Source organism: Rhipicephalus sanguineus, chromosome 10, assembly GCF_013339695.2.
Source record: "Rhipicephalus sanguineus isolate Rsan-2018 chromosome 10, BIME_Rsan_1.4, whole genome shotgun sequence".
NCBI classification, from domain to species: Eukaryota; Metazoa; Arthropoda; class Arachnida; order Ixodida; family Ixodidae; genus Rhipicephalus; species Rhipicephalus sanguineus.
Genome location: NC_051185.1, coordinates 23,758,147 through 23,777,786, shown reverse-complemented (window position 1 = coordinate 23,777,786; position 19,640 = coordinate 23,758,147).

The window sequence follows — 19,640 nt, the reverse complement described above, 5'->3', positions numbered from 1 at the left end:
GGTTGTTGGGTGATTAGTTTGGCAAACACATATCTTCTCAGAAATGGGGCAACACATTCTTATTAATTGCAACCAACCAGCGCAAATCACGACGATGCCAAGAAGGAAGAACACACCACAGTTCTTCCTTGTCATCGTCGTGATCGTGCGCTGGTGGGTAACAATGCTGCAACAACAGGCCCAGGTTTCCAATAGTTGAATTTTTATATAACTTCCGTTCGTCTTCGTACCAGTGTTTTGTGCGCTGCAGTTGTATGATGATGCATGATGACGGGACCCAAGCTAACAGGTGTTGAGAATGTTTCCAGAGCCAAATGTCCCAAACAGAAAAAAATAATTTAAAAAAACGCATTAAAGGGAGAATGCCCCATTCACCTACCGGCGGCGTGGTTGTGGCAGGAAATTCAAAAATAGGCTGCGGTTGGCGTTCCTCTTCTTTAGTAAGACTCAGCCACTGTGCGTGAAAATTATGAAAATTGGAGTTCTTGAAAGAATACTTGCTGTAGTCTGAACTCTTGTAGCATTCTATTTGGTGCAATAATTTGTGCTAATAAGCTTAAAACTAGCCCGCTTGAGGAAACGTATGGCTGACGAAGAGAATACCCCAATAGGGACGTTGTTTTCAAGGGCATTCCTTGTTCCACAATAGTTAATCCCGCACATCGAATGCACTCACAGCTTTCCTTAAAGCCACTTAAATACGCCTAGTTAGACATAATTTGAGTAGCTTTTATGTAGTGTTCTGTGGTATGTGTTTTTAGTCTGTGTGCCTCTGGCATGCACTGCGTGCATTACTTTATTTGCATCATGACCATTCGAAGTGTCATTACGGACGGGGTGCCAAGTAAGCTTATTACGTAATGAGCGCGCAGCCTAAAGAGGCCCGTGTGGTTAGGTGATTGAAATTATCCGGAGCCCTCCGCTGCGGTGTGCCTCGTGATCATATCGACGTTTTATCACGTAAAACCCCAGAAATTATTACTAGCTTAAATGGATGACGATGGAGCGCGTAGTTCTACTGAGGCGTCACGTGGTCAACAAGAAAATCCAAGTTTTATAACTTATCTCAGACTTTCGTTACCATTGCCAGATTCTTGGGGTCGCTGCTTGCAGAACGTGCAGTCATGAGCAATACAAGGGGGAGCACAGAATACGTGTTCGATCAGCGATTACTTGTAATCTACCGGCATGAATGTGACATTATGAATTGCAAAATATACCTTTCCTCTTGAGCACTTGGCGTTGTGAACAAAATTTCTAGCTTGTCAACGGCGTTTAGATGCTATTACCTTTAAAGGGTAATTTCAGTTTTTAACCCTCATATTGCCGATGACTGTATATGCCTAACTGCGTACCAACGTTGGATGCAAATGCGTCCGACAGCTAGATCCAGCCATAAAAAAAAAAAACGAAGTTTCGTAACATTGTTCAATCCCAGTATCGCCTCCGGACAGCTTGCAAGGTTCCAAGCTAACCGGAACGCACGGATGCTAGAAAATAAGTGTCTTAGAGTGAAGCACATGGTACACCATTTCGTTGTACCGTGGATGCGAAGTTACGCTTGCTAGAATCTTTAAGCACCGAACTCAACATTTCTGTGTCGCATTGCTACCATATCACGTTTTCCATGGATCCTTTAATTCTGTACTTAGTCGCGAGCTCACATCACCTCTGCCACTTACGCGTCTCATCGCCGCTGTCACTTATTGCAGGTTTCTCGTCCATGGGCGCCCACTAAATCATTCGCTACGTCACTTTTATTTGTCAGAGCAGCAGGAGACTGGAACGACCTTTGCTACATTGCACAGAGTCTCTAATAATCTTACACAATGAAAGCATGTGACGATTTGGTAATTAATGCAATCCACGCCTTCTGTAACCCCCCCCCCCTTTCCCTAGCCAGGGCTTTAACACAAATAAAATTAAACTAAAGCAAAAATGAGAATCACCGCCCAAGCACTCTGTACGGATGGTTAACCAGCAGAGCTGAAACGTGCGGCCCCGGAGTTTATCACTGGTTTGATCCCGACCGTTCATTAAAGTGTCTCTCAATTATTGGTTACGTCCCTCCGGAAATATTAACTGGTGTTTGCCACCCTTGTGTTCCCTTCTTCATTTTTAGTAGACCAGTGGTGAGTAGGGGCATTTGCCCAATTTCTGAGGCACATACGTTTTTGTACACGGACGACTTATTCAGTTTTAGCGGACCAGTGTTGAGTAGTGGGGTTTGCCCGAGGTCTGTGGCACATACGCGCTAGGAGTTTTTGGGTACATGGCACTGACGAATTTTGGTTTCACCTATCCATATCAGCTTCGCTGTAAAGCCAAGAGAGAGAAAGAGAGAGAGAGGTGAAAGGCGTATAGGACAGGAAGGGTGACCGGAGTTGAAACTTCTGATTGACTACATCAGACTAGGGGGAAGAAAAAAGGGGAAAGGAAAGCGAAGAGAAAAGCAATAAACGGAGCTTGTAAAGCGTGCTCATCCACAGAAAGACCCTTACCACAGTGAAGCCAGCTTCTCGGTTACATCTTCGGCTACGGACGTGCGCACAGCTTGGAAACCGCGCGGCTGAAGGCTCGCACACGCTGCCTATGGCAAGGCAGTTGGGATGGTGGTGCGATTTACAGAGCTCATGCTGGGCTGTAGAAGTACTTACCTTTCAGTGTGTGGCCTCGGGAGGCCGAAGTCGATTATTCGATGAACTTATGATTTTAAAGAAGTGTAGATGGCCAGGAGGCGTGACTGGGATTGAACAATGCTACGAAATGCACGCTTTTTTTATATAGCAGCGCGGTTATGGTCGAGGTTTGCAGTGTGTTTTAGATAGAAAATTATCATCATCATGAACCGGCACGCGCTCGCTCAATGACCGCCCAAGCATTCTGTGCAGATTGGTTAACAAAAGAAGCCGAAACGTCCCCACCAGATCTGCTGTGACCCAGGCTTGAACGACTTATTGTAAACTGCGCTAATTTTTCAAGCTAGGACCTAGTCGTTGTATTTGCCTCCAATATTTGTACGCAGGTGGGCATATACGTTCCGTAAGCAGCGTCCGCAAGAATCTGGCAACGGTAACAGAGGTTCATGAGGCTGAGTGAAGACAATGTTCGTGTTATAACAGCCGATAGCCAGGATTAGCCGAGATCAGCCAAAGCTTAGCCGTAGTTAAAATCAGAGAGAAATGAATCAACGCAAGAAAGACGGCACAGAACAAGTGCTGTTCTTTGTCGTTTATGTCGCCCTGTTTTATTTCGCGCTGTTTTCATATTTTTTTACTCTGAATATGTGCTAACCAGCTCGGGTTAGGACCATTTTAAGTTACATTTAGCCATCTTTAGCCAACATAGTATAGCCTACACCAGCCAACGTTAGCCAGCGCTGAGGAATGCTGATGGTATGAAAGCAAGTGCAGTAGATCGGAAATGTTGTCAATTAGCAAAGCGCTCTGTTACATTTCACTGCCTTGGGAATCAACCCACATTTTCAGTTAGAAATCATCATGCCTCTACAGATAATGCGGCTGAAAGAGACCAAAAAAAGCATCGTCTTTAAGAAATGAGTGACGAGAAATTTTGGCGCGTGGAAATGCCGTAGTGTTGTGAGCGTTTAACAAAGTAAGGAAGAGGCCTAGTAGTATGCATGTGCTGTTTTACTCAATTTTGCTGTAGCAGGAGATAGCCAGCATTACAAAACAGTTAGCAAACACTGGCTATTGTTTTTAGCTAACAGTTATTCAGGTGGTAGTAGTACGCGCGAAAATACGATTGTTTTCGCACACGCTCCATAGAGCATTTCTTTTCAAGAATTAATACTGTAGTGTTAATTTCGTCTCGATAACAATTCTGATCGTTTGAATGTCGTAATTTTCATGAAAATTGATATTTGCTTCCAATTTCTAGCTTGGGAAAGAGTTTTCTTTTTTTTTATGTGACCTCCGAAAGCGGCCGCAGAACTTCGGAAACCTCAATTTATTTCCTATAAAACACTTCCAATTCAATATGCAACGGATGCCAGGGTGTTTTACATTCCTGCGAGGGCATTTATCCTTTTCTACAGTATTTAAACGCAGTTACGATTTCCGAGGCCTGTACTTCCAGGGCCTCCTTTGAACTCTGTGTCCTGCTCTGAATCCTGCTCTGTGTCCTGCTTTGAACTATTTGTCCTGCTCCTCTTGCCGGAAGTAAATCGCCCTCGAATAAAAGAGACACCGACGAGAAGGAAATATTCGGCACTTGTTTTATTCGCTAGAATGTGAATTCAAGATACTCGCAAACCCAACACACAGTGGAACAACGTCGAAGGGTTTCGTAATCCTGCTATAAAGAAATACATCTCCCACGCGAATGAAAGCAAAACAAGTTGTTTACCTTTATTTCCGAACATGAAAAAGACAACGAAAGAAAGCAATGTATGTCATTAAAGTAAAATTTGGTTCGTAGAGTACCTAATGAAATACTGATCGGTTTAGTGAATGACCAACAACTTATAACTTTCTTCATTGTATATCCGCATACACCCGAAACTTTCTTGTTCTTTATGTAAGTATATTGAGGCATTACAAACAGCGTTTAATATAACACAACGAGCGTTAGATGTTACATTCGGCGTTACAACCCAAACACACGATGTAGACGACACGGTCGTGTTGTTGGCGGAAACAGTCAGGAGGGCACAACGTAACGACGATGCCACGATGACGTCACGCTATCAACGATTGATAGCTCGCCCCATTGCGTCTCCGTACGTCAGAACGTTTCTCGAGCTTCATGTCGGTATTTTGAGGCATCACAGGCAGCGTGTCACACGTGATACTTCGGGCGTTACAAGTTACATAGGGCGTTACACCCGAAAGTATGACGTAGATGGCGCGGTCACGTGGTTGGAGAGGACAGTCAGGAGAGCAGAGCGTCACGACGATGGCACGGTGACGTCATACGAGTTTCAATGCCAGCTGCAAACTCTGGTTGGGCGAAGGTGTAGTGTCTCGTTCCTGGTGAATTCTGCGAAATGAACACAATCATCATACCATAATAAAATCTGCATATAAAATCCGATAAAAGCTGTTTCACTTAATCACTATACCTTATGATGGTTAATAAAATTAACAATTCAATGCGGACAAATTCGATATATTTCCTCACTGTACGCCGCCGCGGTTGCCCAGTGATTACGGTGCTCGGCTGCTTACCCGAAGGACGCGGGTTCGATCCCGGCCGCGGCAGTCGCATTTCGGTGGAGGCTAAATGCTAGAGGTCCGTGTGGGGTGCGTTGTCAGCGCACGTTAAAGAACCCGAGGTGGTCAAAATTATCCGGAATCCTTTACTACGGCGACTCTCATAACCTAAGTCGCTTTGGGATCTTAAAGCGATACTGACCAATTTTCGAAGCTGAGTTTACTAGGCCATACAAGTCTCCTGAATAAAGAATACAGAGATGACTCTAAGCAGGTGTGACGCGCAGGAATTGCTGATAAGATATTTTATTTTGACAATAAGGTCGATCTTCGCATGGCGCACCTACTGACATCGACACTATCGTGACGTCAAGCTACAGTATCAATTCTGGTGACTTCACACGCCAGTATGGCTAGCTGTGATGACGTCAGATTCCAATGCATTCAGAATAACCGCTTGCGCGTCCCCGAAGGAGCTAGGGAGCAGAGCGGCCGGGAAACGCCGCGATTTCTTGCGCGAGCACGTGACGCGAAGCTCGTACCGTATCGTGACGTCAGGGTACAGTAGGTACTAAAACCAGCTTTTTAAAAAATATATCGCAATTATTTTTTCATGACGCACTCACGCTTACCAGTACATTGTCTTGGCTGTTGATGCCTTGACTTTTCTTTTGACGCCAGAAAAAAATGAACTGAAAATTTTCGTGACAGCACCCCTTTAAGACATATAAACCAAACCAAATCATACCAATCAGCTGCTTCCTCAACAAGCCCGCGAATAACGATACTCACGTGGCTCGAGAACTTACCGCAGTTGCTTATGACGGTGCTAGTGAAGTGCCTGCGGTGGCCGGTGGTGGCGCTCGTGTCGAAGTTCTGGTTGAATGTGAAGCGTTTCTCTTGGCATTCACCGCGTGCCTTATGGTACGTGAACGTGGGCACATCAAGCCACGCAGTGAATACGGAGAGTTTAACGCGAGGGGCCCCGCTTTCCGTGATGACAAAGCTCCGCTCGAAGCTTTTCATTCCTTTATTTTATTTTATTTTATTTTATTTCTAGTTTTGTTTTGTTTTTTATTTGGTAGTGGGACCCCTGTTGACTTGACTTGGCTTGGCTGTTCCCTTGACCATCCGGGAATGTCACGACGAGCGGTCGCTGGCCCTTAGTAAGGTACGTCGTTGTTAGCCACGACACTCACCTTACGGCTGGGATAAAGGCCTTGCTTCTTGCTCGTAAATGGGACATGCACATGCACACAACACCGCGATACTTACGCACACAAAGCAAGGGACAAATACGAATGACGAGCTTTAAGTTAGGTGCAGGGATTTTCGTGAAGCGAAGTAGTCAGGTAATTTTGCAGGCATTTGTGACAGAGGTTGTTACTGGCGCGTAGCAAATGGCGTTGTTGTTAACCACAATACTCACCCTTGGGCTGGGATGAAGGCCCTGCTTCTTGCTCGTGAATGGGACATGCAGATGTACACAACACCGCGATAGTTACTCACACAGAGCAATGGCAAATGCGAATAACGAGCTTTAAATTAGGTGCACGGATTTTGCGAAACGATGTGGTTGGATAATTTTGCAGGCAATCGTGACAGAGACCAGAGGATGCTCCATGTCATGCTGGTTATCATGCTAATGTATGGCATGCTTTGCTATGAATAAACAGTGAGACTTCATGCAACGGACAACATGCTGGGTTACATAATAAAATCTGGCCATAATATTAAGGATGGATTTCGAAAGTTGTTGCACAAGTGGTCGAAGCAGTCATGCAGCGATTGATTATACAACGTGGTGTAATGTGAATGCTTAAACCAGTCCATGCAGTTAAAATATCAAAAGATATAGCTGATCACTAAAAACATAACTGACATAAATAAAGGTACGAATGCACATAATGAAGCTACTCACGTATCAAACTTCAGTCTTATGCTAGCTGACTATTAACGTTTGACTAAGGTTTGACCCCATATTGCACAATCAGGTCGGAGAGTAGCACCAGTCAACTTCGTTCGTAGATGTCATGTACTTAGCGTCGACTTCGAGAAGTACGCCTTGAAGATACTGCTACGAAAAGCACTAACATTTCGGTTCATTCTTATCGGCATTGTAGAAACACGAATCATTCAGAAGTTTCCCTAAATTACTTTGGTGCACAGCCCCATTATAATTTATATGCTGCCGCGAGCACTTACGTAAGACTAACATAATTTTCACCTGGCATAGGCACACCTTCCTTATTTTGAAAGATAGGAACTTGACCTTCATTTTCGATTTTAGTTTAAATACTATGGCGAGGTGCTGAAATAGGCGCAGCATTGCCAATATCATTAAAAATTATTCGCCTGTTCATGATTGCTACACGGTGCAAGCCGCTTTAGTAAGCCCTAACACAGCCATAAAGACGTAACATCTTGGCGTATATTGACATGTTACCTTATTTGTCATGTTATCTCGCAGTATTATCGAAAGCGTGCTTGGCGGGTTATTCTTGGTCACCGGTGCGACACAACTCTTCTAGAACAAGATAGTATTTTATTATTTTTTTTATTTATTGATACCTCAAGGGTCCCAAGGGACATTACATGAGGGGTAAGAGACAACATTCCATAAATATGACCAGCAAGATTACGAACAAACCACATTTATATGCATCTTCGCATACGCCTGGCTTGAATGTCTATGAGATATGTTTTACGTAATCATCGCGCAACTGATTTTTGACGAAGCTTGAATGCAATATAATACTCCGAGAAAAGTGTGTCCCGGGTGGACGAGGCATTAAGAAAATATGAATAATGAGGAACTCAGGCCAACCCCCTAAAAGCAAATTCGTGATACTCGATGGCACCTCAACAGACATGGTATTTAAGGTTGGTTGGTTGGTTCCTCAGTACTTTGGCTCAACCCACTGCGGAGGGTAGGCCATGAAGCGGACGGTGCCTTGCTTAGGAAACTAATTCACTTAGTGAAGGAAAAAGTTAAAATTAAATGTTTAGCCTTTACATATAAACTCGCAAGATTTAAAGAAGAGAAAAAAAAACCACCTATATGGAAACAACAACAAGAACAATAATAAAAATAAATATATACAGTTGCATATAAGACAACTGAGGCTACACTCAACAGGTAGCTTAAGACAAAGAGAATCGCAGAAGTGTCTACATACATTGTCAAATAAGGTAACGCGTGCAGGTACGAATACAAGGGAACCACACAACACAAATACGGCGTTTCTGTTGTCTTTTTTCTCTTCTCTTGCGTCTCTGCATGCGTGCCATTCCTTATTCTACGATGAATTCCCAGCAACTAATACAACTTTCCGTCGCACTAAGCCTCTCCGTTGTTATTATTGCATGGGCAAACGGCTCTAGAAGACTCAAAAGTTGGGATCGCGGTCACATCTCGTTCCCAAGGGCACGGAGGCCACGGGACGCAGGTCTGCGAGCCGGGACGGTCGCGTTGACCTCAAAGTTTACGACGAGCGAAGGAGCGGCCTCCTGTATGAATGGAACGGACGTCCGGGCACTCCCCCTTTTCTACGTCCGCGTTTGTGAGAAAAAAAAAACGAGGAACGAGAGAGTATGATCATGTGAGCGTGCAGTGACCTTCCTACGCCGCCATTGTGTTGTCGACGCGCCTCCGTCTTCCCTTGGGAACTTTCTTTTGGATGCTCCTCCGAGTTTGCGGAAATGCCTCGCAGTGTGAGAAACGAACTGAAAGTCTACAACGTAACCAAACTTAGTAAGGTTCTTTCTATCTCTCCAGTTTACTTTATATCGTTCTTTTTTCTTCCTAGTCTCCCCGTATCCCTATCGCTCTCTTTTTTTTTTTTTTTTGCGGTGTTAAGAACCCTAGCGCCGTGGGTCTTAGACCGTAGAATCAACAGACTCCCCCTTTTTTTTCAGCACTTACGTGCGCAGTCTATTCATTTCCTTTCAATTATTCACGTTTCCTCTTTTCCTCGCTTACTTCCGCTTCCGTCGCGTTGGGAAAGGAAGTAGAGGAAGGAAACCGGAAGTGGCTTCCCACGGAAGCCTTCCCCTTTCGTCGTTTTCCATCAACACAGCGGTATCGATCTGCTATGGTACTAGTTCTTTTATTATTATTATTCCTTTGGGATGTTGGTCAGAGCTGCACTATTCCTATTTCTGATTTTTTTTTCTTTGCACGCAGAGGTTTCGCGCTCCAGTTTCCACGACTCGTTTTTGCGTAGTCATTGCCCAAAAATTTTAAATACAAAAGAAAAAAATCACCACTCAAGCAGTCCTTACAGATGGCTAACTAGCGAGGCTGAAACGTGCGGCCCCGGCATTTATCGCGCGCTGGGATCTGTCGAAGTGTCTTCTGTTGTAGCAAAGTTTGAAGCACGCACCTTTGCGTTTGGTGACGTTAGCTTAAAGGATCGAGCACCTCAAGAATTTTGTGGTAGTGATTCATGCTACGGCGGGAATCATCCCTAGCTCTACGGGCTGACAAAACCGGAACATAAACTAGTGCAAGCGCGGAGAACCTTCGAGGTAGCGCATGCTAGCATTGCTTCGTCATTATAGTTTCTGCTGACTCACGGACCGCCACATTTTCCCACTTCCTAGACATATACAACTTCGTTGCAAAAACACAGAACAATTAGCCTAAGTTACTATTACCGTACATGAAAAAAAAAAAGAGTAAATCGATTTCTGGATGTATAAAATCTGCTCGCGCAGGATAGCAGGCTGCAGTTCATTACAAGAGGCGTTTGTTCCGCAATGAATAAAAGGCACACTGACAATGATAATGACGATGATAATAATCGGGATCTTCCTCGGGGAGATAGAGGGGAGATCAGAGCGGTTGCGAGGAGGGGGGTAAATCCCTGCTTGAAGTTTTAGGCGAATGTAAACTTTCCGTTAAGACAGTGTTGAATGCTGCGCCCATCAACGCAAACATCACAAAGAAACTCTTCGGTGGCGTATCTAATGGACAACTCACGATTGGTCGCAATGCGTGCAATTTCAGAAGGTTGCTCGAAGGAAAACGTGAAACGGAGATTTGTTCAAACGTTCGTGGTCTAAACATTTCGCATTTGGATCATTCCAGCACCTAATTATCCCTCGTGTACCTTTATCGTAATTATTTTTTGATGGATCGATGTCTTAAACGCTTGCCTCGAGATAGCTGGCTTTACGCTAGCGAACAATTGCGTTTGTCTAAAGTAATTCCCAACAATAACACAAACAGCAATCCGTACTAACTACAATATGGAAAATTTATAAGAATGCGATATCGCAAGAAGCCATGTGTTTCGTTATTATTTTTTTTTCTAGGCAAACTCAAACAAGCGTTAGCAATCTCGTGAGAATTTCTGAAAGTTCTGCTTCGAAATATTCCTTCCGTTTTTAAAGTCTCCTTTCGACATTAATACGAAATGCCGGCATCTGCGTCCCACGTGTGACGTCACAGATTCTGGCAAGGCCTGTTTGGGGCCAATTGACTGTTCAAAAGGGAATACCACTATATATATGACTGTTTAAGAGGGAATGTTCGAGAGCAAGCAGCTGAACGTGCTGGTTACTGCGCACTTTAACTGTGCAAGTAGACAAAGATATGTTTTAAAAAGTGAATATGAAATTTGCGAACGTCACAGTGACGTTAAAGGTGTCGCGGTTCTGCAAACGATGTCATGGCAATTTTTTTGTCATTTTCCTCGTGCTCTTGATGCTTCCAACTGGCTTTTTACAAAGGCGCTGTTGAATGCAATGCACTATTTCCGTTAGTCGTTTCGTCTGCTAATTAGTAACATTTTTTTATTATCCCACAAATACTGATAATCGTTACAGAAAGGTATCCCCTGGTCTGTGCTAACTTATCGCATTTTCAGTGTATTCCTTCTGATGACTAGGCAGTATCAACGCCTTATTTTAACCCGCGAAGAAAACATATGAAAAAATGAAAGAACGAAATCTCAGTAAGTGTTATCAATAATCCTCGGGACTTAACGGCATAAAAAATCACGTCTTTCCACCACGACGCAGTTCATTGACTTCTTGCATTATTGACGAGAGCGCTCGGCGCTCGCCATGGATGCGTCGGAAAACAAACGCACGTACCGCATGCATTTCAGTTTCAGTGCATTTCGATCGCCGCTCGAGCGTGCCGTAGTCAAAATAAAAACCGCTCATGGCAGCGAAATGTGGACCAATGAAGAGACCGGCGTAAGCGTATAACAAATTGAGGACCGTGTTCTTTACGTCATGCAGCCTGACGTCAGAGGATAATTGTAGGCACGTGCATTGCAGAAAATGCACTATAAAAATCAAATGGTGAGGTCTCGCGTGCATAATCCAGGGGCTCCGGATCAAAGTTCGCCCATCTGAGATTCTTTAGTGCGCGACTGAGTCAAGTGCAAGGGTTTGTTTTGCATTTCGCCCACATCTGAATTATGATGATGACGATGATAATGATACCGCGATGATAGGCCCACACAGGGGGATAGGCCAAGAGTCAGGCAGATCATAGTCTTAAATTATTCAAGTGCTCCTAGAGGTTACGGCGTCAGTTAGAAAGAAGACTTGTTTTTCATGAATCCCAATTTTAGACTAAATAAACTATGCTGCGTAACCTCTCAAAGGAAATACAATCACTATGCGCGGAGGGCATATTTAAAAAATTATTAGCCGTCGAAAAAAAGACCGCCGTGTCCGGGAATCGAACCTTCGTCCTCGTTCATGACAGCTAGACGCCTTAATCTCTAAGCCAGTGGTTCTCAAGTGGGGTTCCGCGGAGCTGTCTTGGGATCCCGCGATGCCATCGCCCGCGAAAGAAAAACAATCTTTTTGGAGGCGAGGTTTGGCCTACTCCCAGTTCCAAGTCCTGCTCCAAGAACTGCAGCAGCATTCAAAACAAGATCTCCTCGGCTGCCCCAACGCCTCAATTAAAAACTAAGCCTGCTACATCAGCGCCCCCCCCCCCCCGCCCCCACGCCCGGTTCATCACATCAAGGGGTCCGCCATCACTTCGACCAGTCCACAAGGGTTCCCCGGCACATCGACGGCTGAGAACCACTGCTCTAAGCCATCACGGTGGGTCGAGGAAAAACATAGCCCACAAAAAATAATACGAGACCATCAATTGAATATCAACAAACGTTCTACAGGAAGTCTATTAAAGCACAATACAGTCTCAATGGTGACTTTTATGAAAGGCAGTAAAAGGTGCTTCCTACGTCTAAGGAGTCCTTAGCGGTCAAGTCAAGAAAAGGGAGACAATATTCGCGAATCCAAACAACGGACACAGCTACTACCTAAACCAGTGTTTTGAATTCACACGCGTGCACCCAATCCCTCCGAAATAATCAACCAAAATTGGAACATTTAGGAATAACTCTCATCCCGCCCACCAAAATCTTTACTTTTTATATGTGTATATATACGCGCACGCATACAAACACGTACACGAACCTACATAAAGGCGGGTTGGAGCCCCGCTGAAGAAAATTTCTGGCTATGCCGTTACCATTACTGTTGCGGGTATTTGCTGCGGTATGTCTTTGTCCTAAGGCAGCGAGCTTGGGCTTCACATAGCAAAGAGTTGCCCCTTGTGTTATAACACAGATGTTTTCCTTCTCACTTCTTTTTCGCCACCATTGTAATATCTCCACGGTCTTTTCTCATAATCTCCGTGGTCAATCCATGGTCCGTCATTTCCATTAAGTTTTCGGTCTTGTTTCTAACACATTCTTGTTCTTGTTTTTTTGTAGCACCTCGTAGTCTGTTTCCATTAGCATATTTACTCTTGGCTATTTTCACTTGTATGTCTACTTCCACTTGTCTATTCACCCTTGAATAGTATTTATGTCATGTAACCTTGTGACCCGTGGTTAGCTATTGTTACCCCCCCCCTTATGTAATGCCCCATGAGGGGCCCTTAAGGGTAAATAAATGATGATGATGATGATGATGAATATTTTCACTATACGCTGTTTGCGCTTGTGCTTTTCCGTTGTGCACTTCGTATTTACACTTGTCTGTGTACGTTGTCAATTTACCCTGCACTGGTAGCCGGACGATGACGACAATTTTTGTGCCACCAGAGCGCCTTCTCCAGTGAGTACCACATTCGGCACACGCGACAAACGCGTCTGCACGTCCCCGTCATCGTCGTCCGATCACGTGGTCTCTTTTTTTTCCGGGCTGCCGCCGCTGCCGCGCGACCGTTACTGTCGCACGCGCAAGTGCGCAGGACAGCGGCCGGCAGCGGTCGTGCTATATAATAATAACGAAGCCCGAAAAGAAACAAAATAATCGATATCCACGTCCCTCGCGCGCCCTCTCCGTTTTGTATTTATATCTGTGTCAGCCCCCACTAGCATGAGTCACTGTCCCGTCGTGGCGTCTCATCGCGTGCGCATGCGCGGTCCGAAGCGCGCGCCTTAACGACCGCCAGTCGCCGCCGGCGCCTGGCTGTCGAGGTCACGATGCGAAAGAAAGGGCACCCCCTCGATATAAACGGCGTAGTCGCTCACACTATGTTGACGTCGTAATGGGACGTTTGGCGTCTCGAAGCGCTTTCTGTACAATACTATTTTTCGCCTGTCTATAAATGTGTCGAAGCGATGAGGAATCGTCGAACGGGCAGTGTAGGTGGATCCGGCGTTTACACAAGAGGTAGCACTTGTCTACGTCATGGACTTGTCTTCGTCAGGGTAGCAAGTACCCTGCCGTTATCAACAGTGGCGTAGTCAAGGGCGCGCGAGGGGGGGGGGGGGGGGGTTGGGGGTTCATACATTGCGCCCCTCCTCCCCGATGTTTCTACATTTTCTATGTGTACATATACATGTACACGTACAAACACACGCACGACCTTACATAAAAGGTGATCGGACACCTCCTCCGCCCCCCCCCCCCTCCAAAGAAAAATTTTGACTATGCTCCTGGGTGACAAGTTGATACCCTGACTAAACCAAGTCCTCGTGTCGACACCTTAGCTCCAGTGATATTCCCAGTTCAACGATTTCTCGTCACTTGAATCCTCCATCTATCCCTCAACTTATGTCTAGTTTAAATGTATGGAAGTATTATACGAACCGCCCTACCCAGACCGCTACAAACACACGGTCAGCACAGTAAGAGCAAAGTATATGGATGCCAAATATAAAGAGGTCGGTTAACACTTGTATTAAGTTTTTTTTTCTTCACTGATATGATTTTTAAGAGATGTTTGTGCCTTTACTGGCACCGGCTGTTCCTCCATCCGTGACAAACGAAACTAAGCGCACTTAAAGATCGAAGAGCTGGAAAAGCAAGAAAGACAGTCCGAAACATTTGCTAAGTTCAGCACATTGCGTTAATAAAGGCAATGAAGGAATTCATATAGTTACGGAAAAGGATATATTACACAGAATAGTCTGCAAACCCGCGCACAAGTCCCGCACTAACCTGCATAAAAAACAAATGAGCGACGCATAACAAAACCAGTCGTAACTAATTTCTCGTGTACGATTTACAGTTTATATGATAACAACAAAAACGTGAAATAGTTCCCACGAATTCTTAGTACATATATGATATTACTGTGCCTTCAAGAAGCAGCTCAAAAGGCCATAAGGTTTCTCATTTGTGGCAGCATTACAGGCCGTGGAGTAATTTGGGTGACGCCACGTTAATACAGAGAACGCGAGCAACTCGGGCCTGCTGGAGTTATTCACGTTATAAGGTAGCAAAAGTTATAACAATGCTTTTTGAATTTACATTCCTTGTAATTACCATCGTCTTACAGCGAAGATGTATATATGCCGAGGCGAAACGGATGTCGGTAGTCCGGTTGTCCCTATAGCGGAGGTATTTACCACAGAAATTGAACGAGCCCCACAACCCACTACTGCTCCATGAAAAATGAAGAAGTGTCCGCGGGCAGAAAAAAAAAAAGGAGTGGGGGGGGGGGGGGTTATGCGCCACAGAGATTGGGAAAACCCCACTACTCACCAACTGGTCCCCTACAGCGTCGCGAAACGGAGAATGCGGCAAAAAGACGCAAGCTGCTCGTATAGCTCCTCGAGATCGTGCACGGAACGCCAAGAGCATGCTTTAAGCCACACAGGACGATGCATTTAGCGGCAAAAAGACGCACGCTGCTGAAATAGAAAAGTTTAAAGGAGCACGCTACCTTCAAAAGGGTTTTGTCGAATCTTTCTGTTCCTTTCACCAAATTTCAGTGTCACCTCTGGGCCGTGCGCTACACAGCTTCGCTTCTCGTCCACCTACACAGTGTGGGATGGCTCGGTGATAAACCCACTGTGAGAAACACCGGGGCTGCCCCTTTCAGATTCGCTGTCAACCATTTCCACAGGGTGCATGTAACGGCGGTAATTCTTGTTTGCTTGCCGTCGCCAACAAGCTGATAGACAGTTGATTTCGTTGTTATTATACGAAGTTCAAGTTCAACTGAATTTGTGCCTTATCCTTCACGGCGAGAATGTCAAGCATCTCATGCTGCTGCCTGCTATAAAGAGAGGGGGCGGATAGTTGGGACCACGACAGACACTTTCGCCTTGTTTCCCACCTACCCCATTGAAATTAAAACCTACTGTAATGGTGTTGCGAGTTTTAGGGCTACCGCTGGAGACGTTCTTGGCAGCACTCGACGTTGGGGGCGAAACGTTGTGACGTAGAGTTTAACAAAAGAACATATAGCTCTCATTGCCGTGACTAACTGCGGTTGGCTCTCGGTGCTAAGCGTTAGCAGTGGCATAATCGAAAACACGTAATCCGTACTCCATTTGTTTTAAAATTTCTCGTTCGCAAGAGCGCTCCCGCCAGAAGAGGCAATTCTAATGCGTTGCGGTTGGGACAAAACGTCTAAAGCTGTTGCTACTAGCGAAACAGCCATACGTGTACAGACAAGCTAAATTTGGCTAATGTACCAATTAAATGTTTCAGCATAGTGAGAGCTAAAGCAGCTCAGCCTGTTTGTGACTTCTGAGGAACAACCTTCTTTTTTTTAGTTTCTTGCTTGTAAGTCATCTTCGAAATTACGCCTGCGCAGTGATCGCTCAGTGAAACCTATAACCAGATCTTAAATGTCGCGCTGTGCGCGAATACGTTCTCATGAACCACGGACTGGTCATGTGCTAACGATCTTTTTAGGGGCGAAGCTCCTTAAGGCGGCACCCGTTCGTCCCTCGTAGTCGTAGTAGTGCGTAACCAGTCGTAACGCTAGTACCAGATCTTGACCTCCAAGGTGGTGCCGGTGGGAGATTTTTCCTGTGCGTTGTTGAACAATAAAAAATTCGCAGCGTGCGCGTTAACTAAAAGCCGAATTCTTCTGTCTCTCATTCCCCATTAGCAGCCATTGGCATGTTCCAGTAAGAAACATTAGTAGAAGTAGAAGTGTAAGTGTTAGCTAAAAGCCGACTTCTTCTGTCTCTCATTCCCATTAGCAGCCATTGTTTACCTCCAAGGTAGTGCCTGGTGAGATTTCTCCTGTGCGTGATTAAACAATAAAAATTTTGTTCAGAACGCCGTTGATTGATGAAATAAACCAACGAAAGACGCCAGATGTTTTCTAAAAGCAAAACGAAAGAACGCCAGATGTTTCTAAAGCAAAACGAAAAGACGCCAGCTGCTTAACGAAAGACGCCAGATGTTTTCTAAAGCAATGGTTTTCTAAACAATGAAAATTCACAGCGTACATGTAAAATTAAAGTGAGCTGCAAGTCGTCATAACTCATCGAACCTTTAGTATAAACGCGCCCGATCTCACGTCGGTGATGATGTACTGGGCAGAATTCACGGAAGATTCACGGTTTACCGATGAACCTCCGCAGCTTCGCCCGCTCATCATCATTCACTCCGTGGATATGCTGTGATTTTTTTTATTCTTTTTATTAGAAAGAAGGGGGAGGAGTTTCGCAGTTCTGCCCTACATAGGCCCACATATGCTCCCACATAGGCTCAGCCACCTAATAAATTACTGTACCTTTTGTATCAATTAGTTCGAACAACCCAATCACTACAAGCTATACTTGCACGTAACGCGTTGCAAGTAATGAATTACTTACAATCGATTACATTTTACACCAATTTTTAATGCGTTAGATACCACTTTAAGGAGTAACGAACCTTGTAATGCAGTTGCCTTGCTCCCGTAATCCGTTAGAAAATTACAAATTACAAGATTACGGTGTAAAGTCTGGCAGTACTCCAGGTCGGAAAATTAATGCGTAGTCTGAATAATGCACAGCAGCCTTTCTGATAATATTGTGTTTACGACACGCTGAACTCCGTAAATGTTTTAGCTTGTCTTTATTTTTGGACATACATTCATGTCAGTTGATGCAATCTCATCATTCTGTTCGTGAGATACCGCTACGATTATTTGCCACATAGATAAGCTCCGAAAGAAAACAGTCGTGATGCACTTTACACGACGTTAAACATAACGCCACGTGACAGTCAGCTCTCGACCATTTGTACGTATTTAACACATATAATTGCAAGTATATGGTACATCAGCTTTGATTCTTCGGTCACTGTATGTCTTGAGGAATGTGTGCACACTTTTAAGAGACTACCTGTATAGTCATCCCTTTTTTGCACTAACAAGTCACAGCACCATCGCACGTGGTCAGGTCGCGTCGCTCGTATAAAAGTCACGTAGGTGGCGCGGCAGTCGCCTTTCTCGAGCTACAAGAATGAGATGCCAGGCGGAACAGCGATATGCTGGCCTGCAGTACTATTCTGGATATCGTGGAATTCTGGATATCGTGGATATCGTGGATATCGTGGAATATCGTGGATATCGTGGAATATCGTGGATATCGTGGATATTCTGGAATTCTGGCTTGCATCTCGAATTCGCCATGTTCTCAGCTCGATTTGGTTCAGAGGCTTGCCGCGGCCTCTCCGATTTGCTCAATATGCTACCGTTACAGCATTCGACAATACGGCAGCATCCCACAGTTTTCAGAATAATACCCCTAGACGCAATAAGATCGAATAACTAGCTGTATCGCTACGCCAGTTCATATACGATATACTAGCATATCGTACGCTTCTTGGTTTGATTTCTCTGTATTTTCGCGCTTTCGCGCACTTTGATCTCGCGGTATGGACGCAGTGAAGTAAAACCTCTACAATGATGTCGTAGGACCCTTCTTTCGCTCTCTTGACATTGTTGTAAGCGGTGACGCCTTCCTGTACACTCTAAGAAAAAAAAGAGTAGCTTTACTCCTTTTGGTCAGTCCTGACTTGCCACTCCCTTTAAATAGATACGTTAACATTCTTTTTGGAATCATTACGCTCCCTTCGAAGAGTCGTGGGAGGCACGGCACTTCGAAAGAGAGTTAGCGTGTAAGTTATATAAATGAAAAATCAGGACTCCCCAAAAAGAGCAGCATGTACACTTTTTTTTTCTTAGGGTGCAGTGCCGGTGCGGGAAAGGGTCAGAACTTTGTTCTCCCCCTCTCTCTTACATATTATTTTATCCTGATACAAACCTCCCGATGTTGCTGATTGGCGCTCCCTTTGTAGGCTGCAGAAAATGGTGCCACTTTTCCTAACAATAACCACTCCTCCGGTGCAGAAAATGCCAGAACATTACATACGCTCGTGGTTATGCATATATGTATAAACGGCCCATAAACATATAAAGAGAGAGAGAGATAGAGGGATAAACGTTATGCGCAAAGGCGGGGAGGCTAACCCGATGATAAATGGCCAGTTTGCTACCCTACTCTGAGGAAGCGGTAATGGGAGACAGAAAGGTCGGAAAGGAAAAGAATGAAAGAGGGGAGGGAGATAGATAGAAACACACATTTTGGCAGAGTGTAGTGTTGGGCGAATTAGTGTATGGCTTAACGAAGTATTTGTGGCAAAACAGAGCAACGAAAAAACGAGAAAAGACAGGCTCTGGCGCAATATCCTGTCTTCTTTCGTTTTTGTTTTATTTTTCTTGTTCTGTTTGCGCCACGAGTCTTTCGTTAAGAAACACACACAGACAGATGAACACGGGGGCGTCATAGTCGTTGAATAAGCGGGGTTGCTCGTTGAAAGTTCAGCAGCGCGTTTGTCACTTTCTTATGGGATGCTCGGATGTCCCGGCATCGTGATATCGATTGCTCAGAAAACGGTTGGTCGTCGAGGCTTGCTAACACTGCCGTGAGCGACTCTGTAGCAAGGACAATGACAGATGTTGTGTTCAATGGCCGCATGCAGTACTGTATGCCATTCCCCAGGCGGCAAGCAAGCGCGTTCGTAAATGACGCACCAAGCCACAGGCGGAAGAGAACAGTTGTCAATGATGGAGGTAGTCCAGACTGAATTTGGAGTTAGAATAAACGGGTAAATGTACGAACCTGAACGCGTAGGGTGAATTTACGCTCTACAAACAAGGTTCGCGACGAGGAAGTAAATTCCAATGTACCGCGCATGCGCACGATAGTGAGCGAGCGTCACCTTGCGCTACTCTGGGACAGA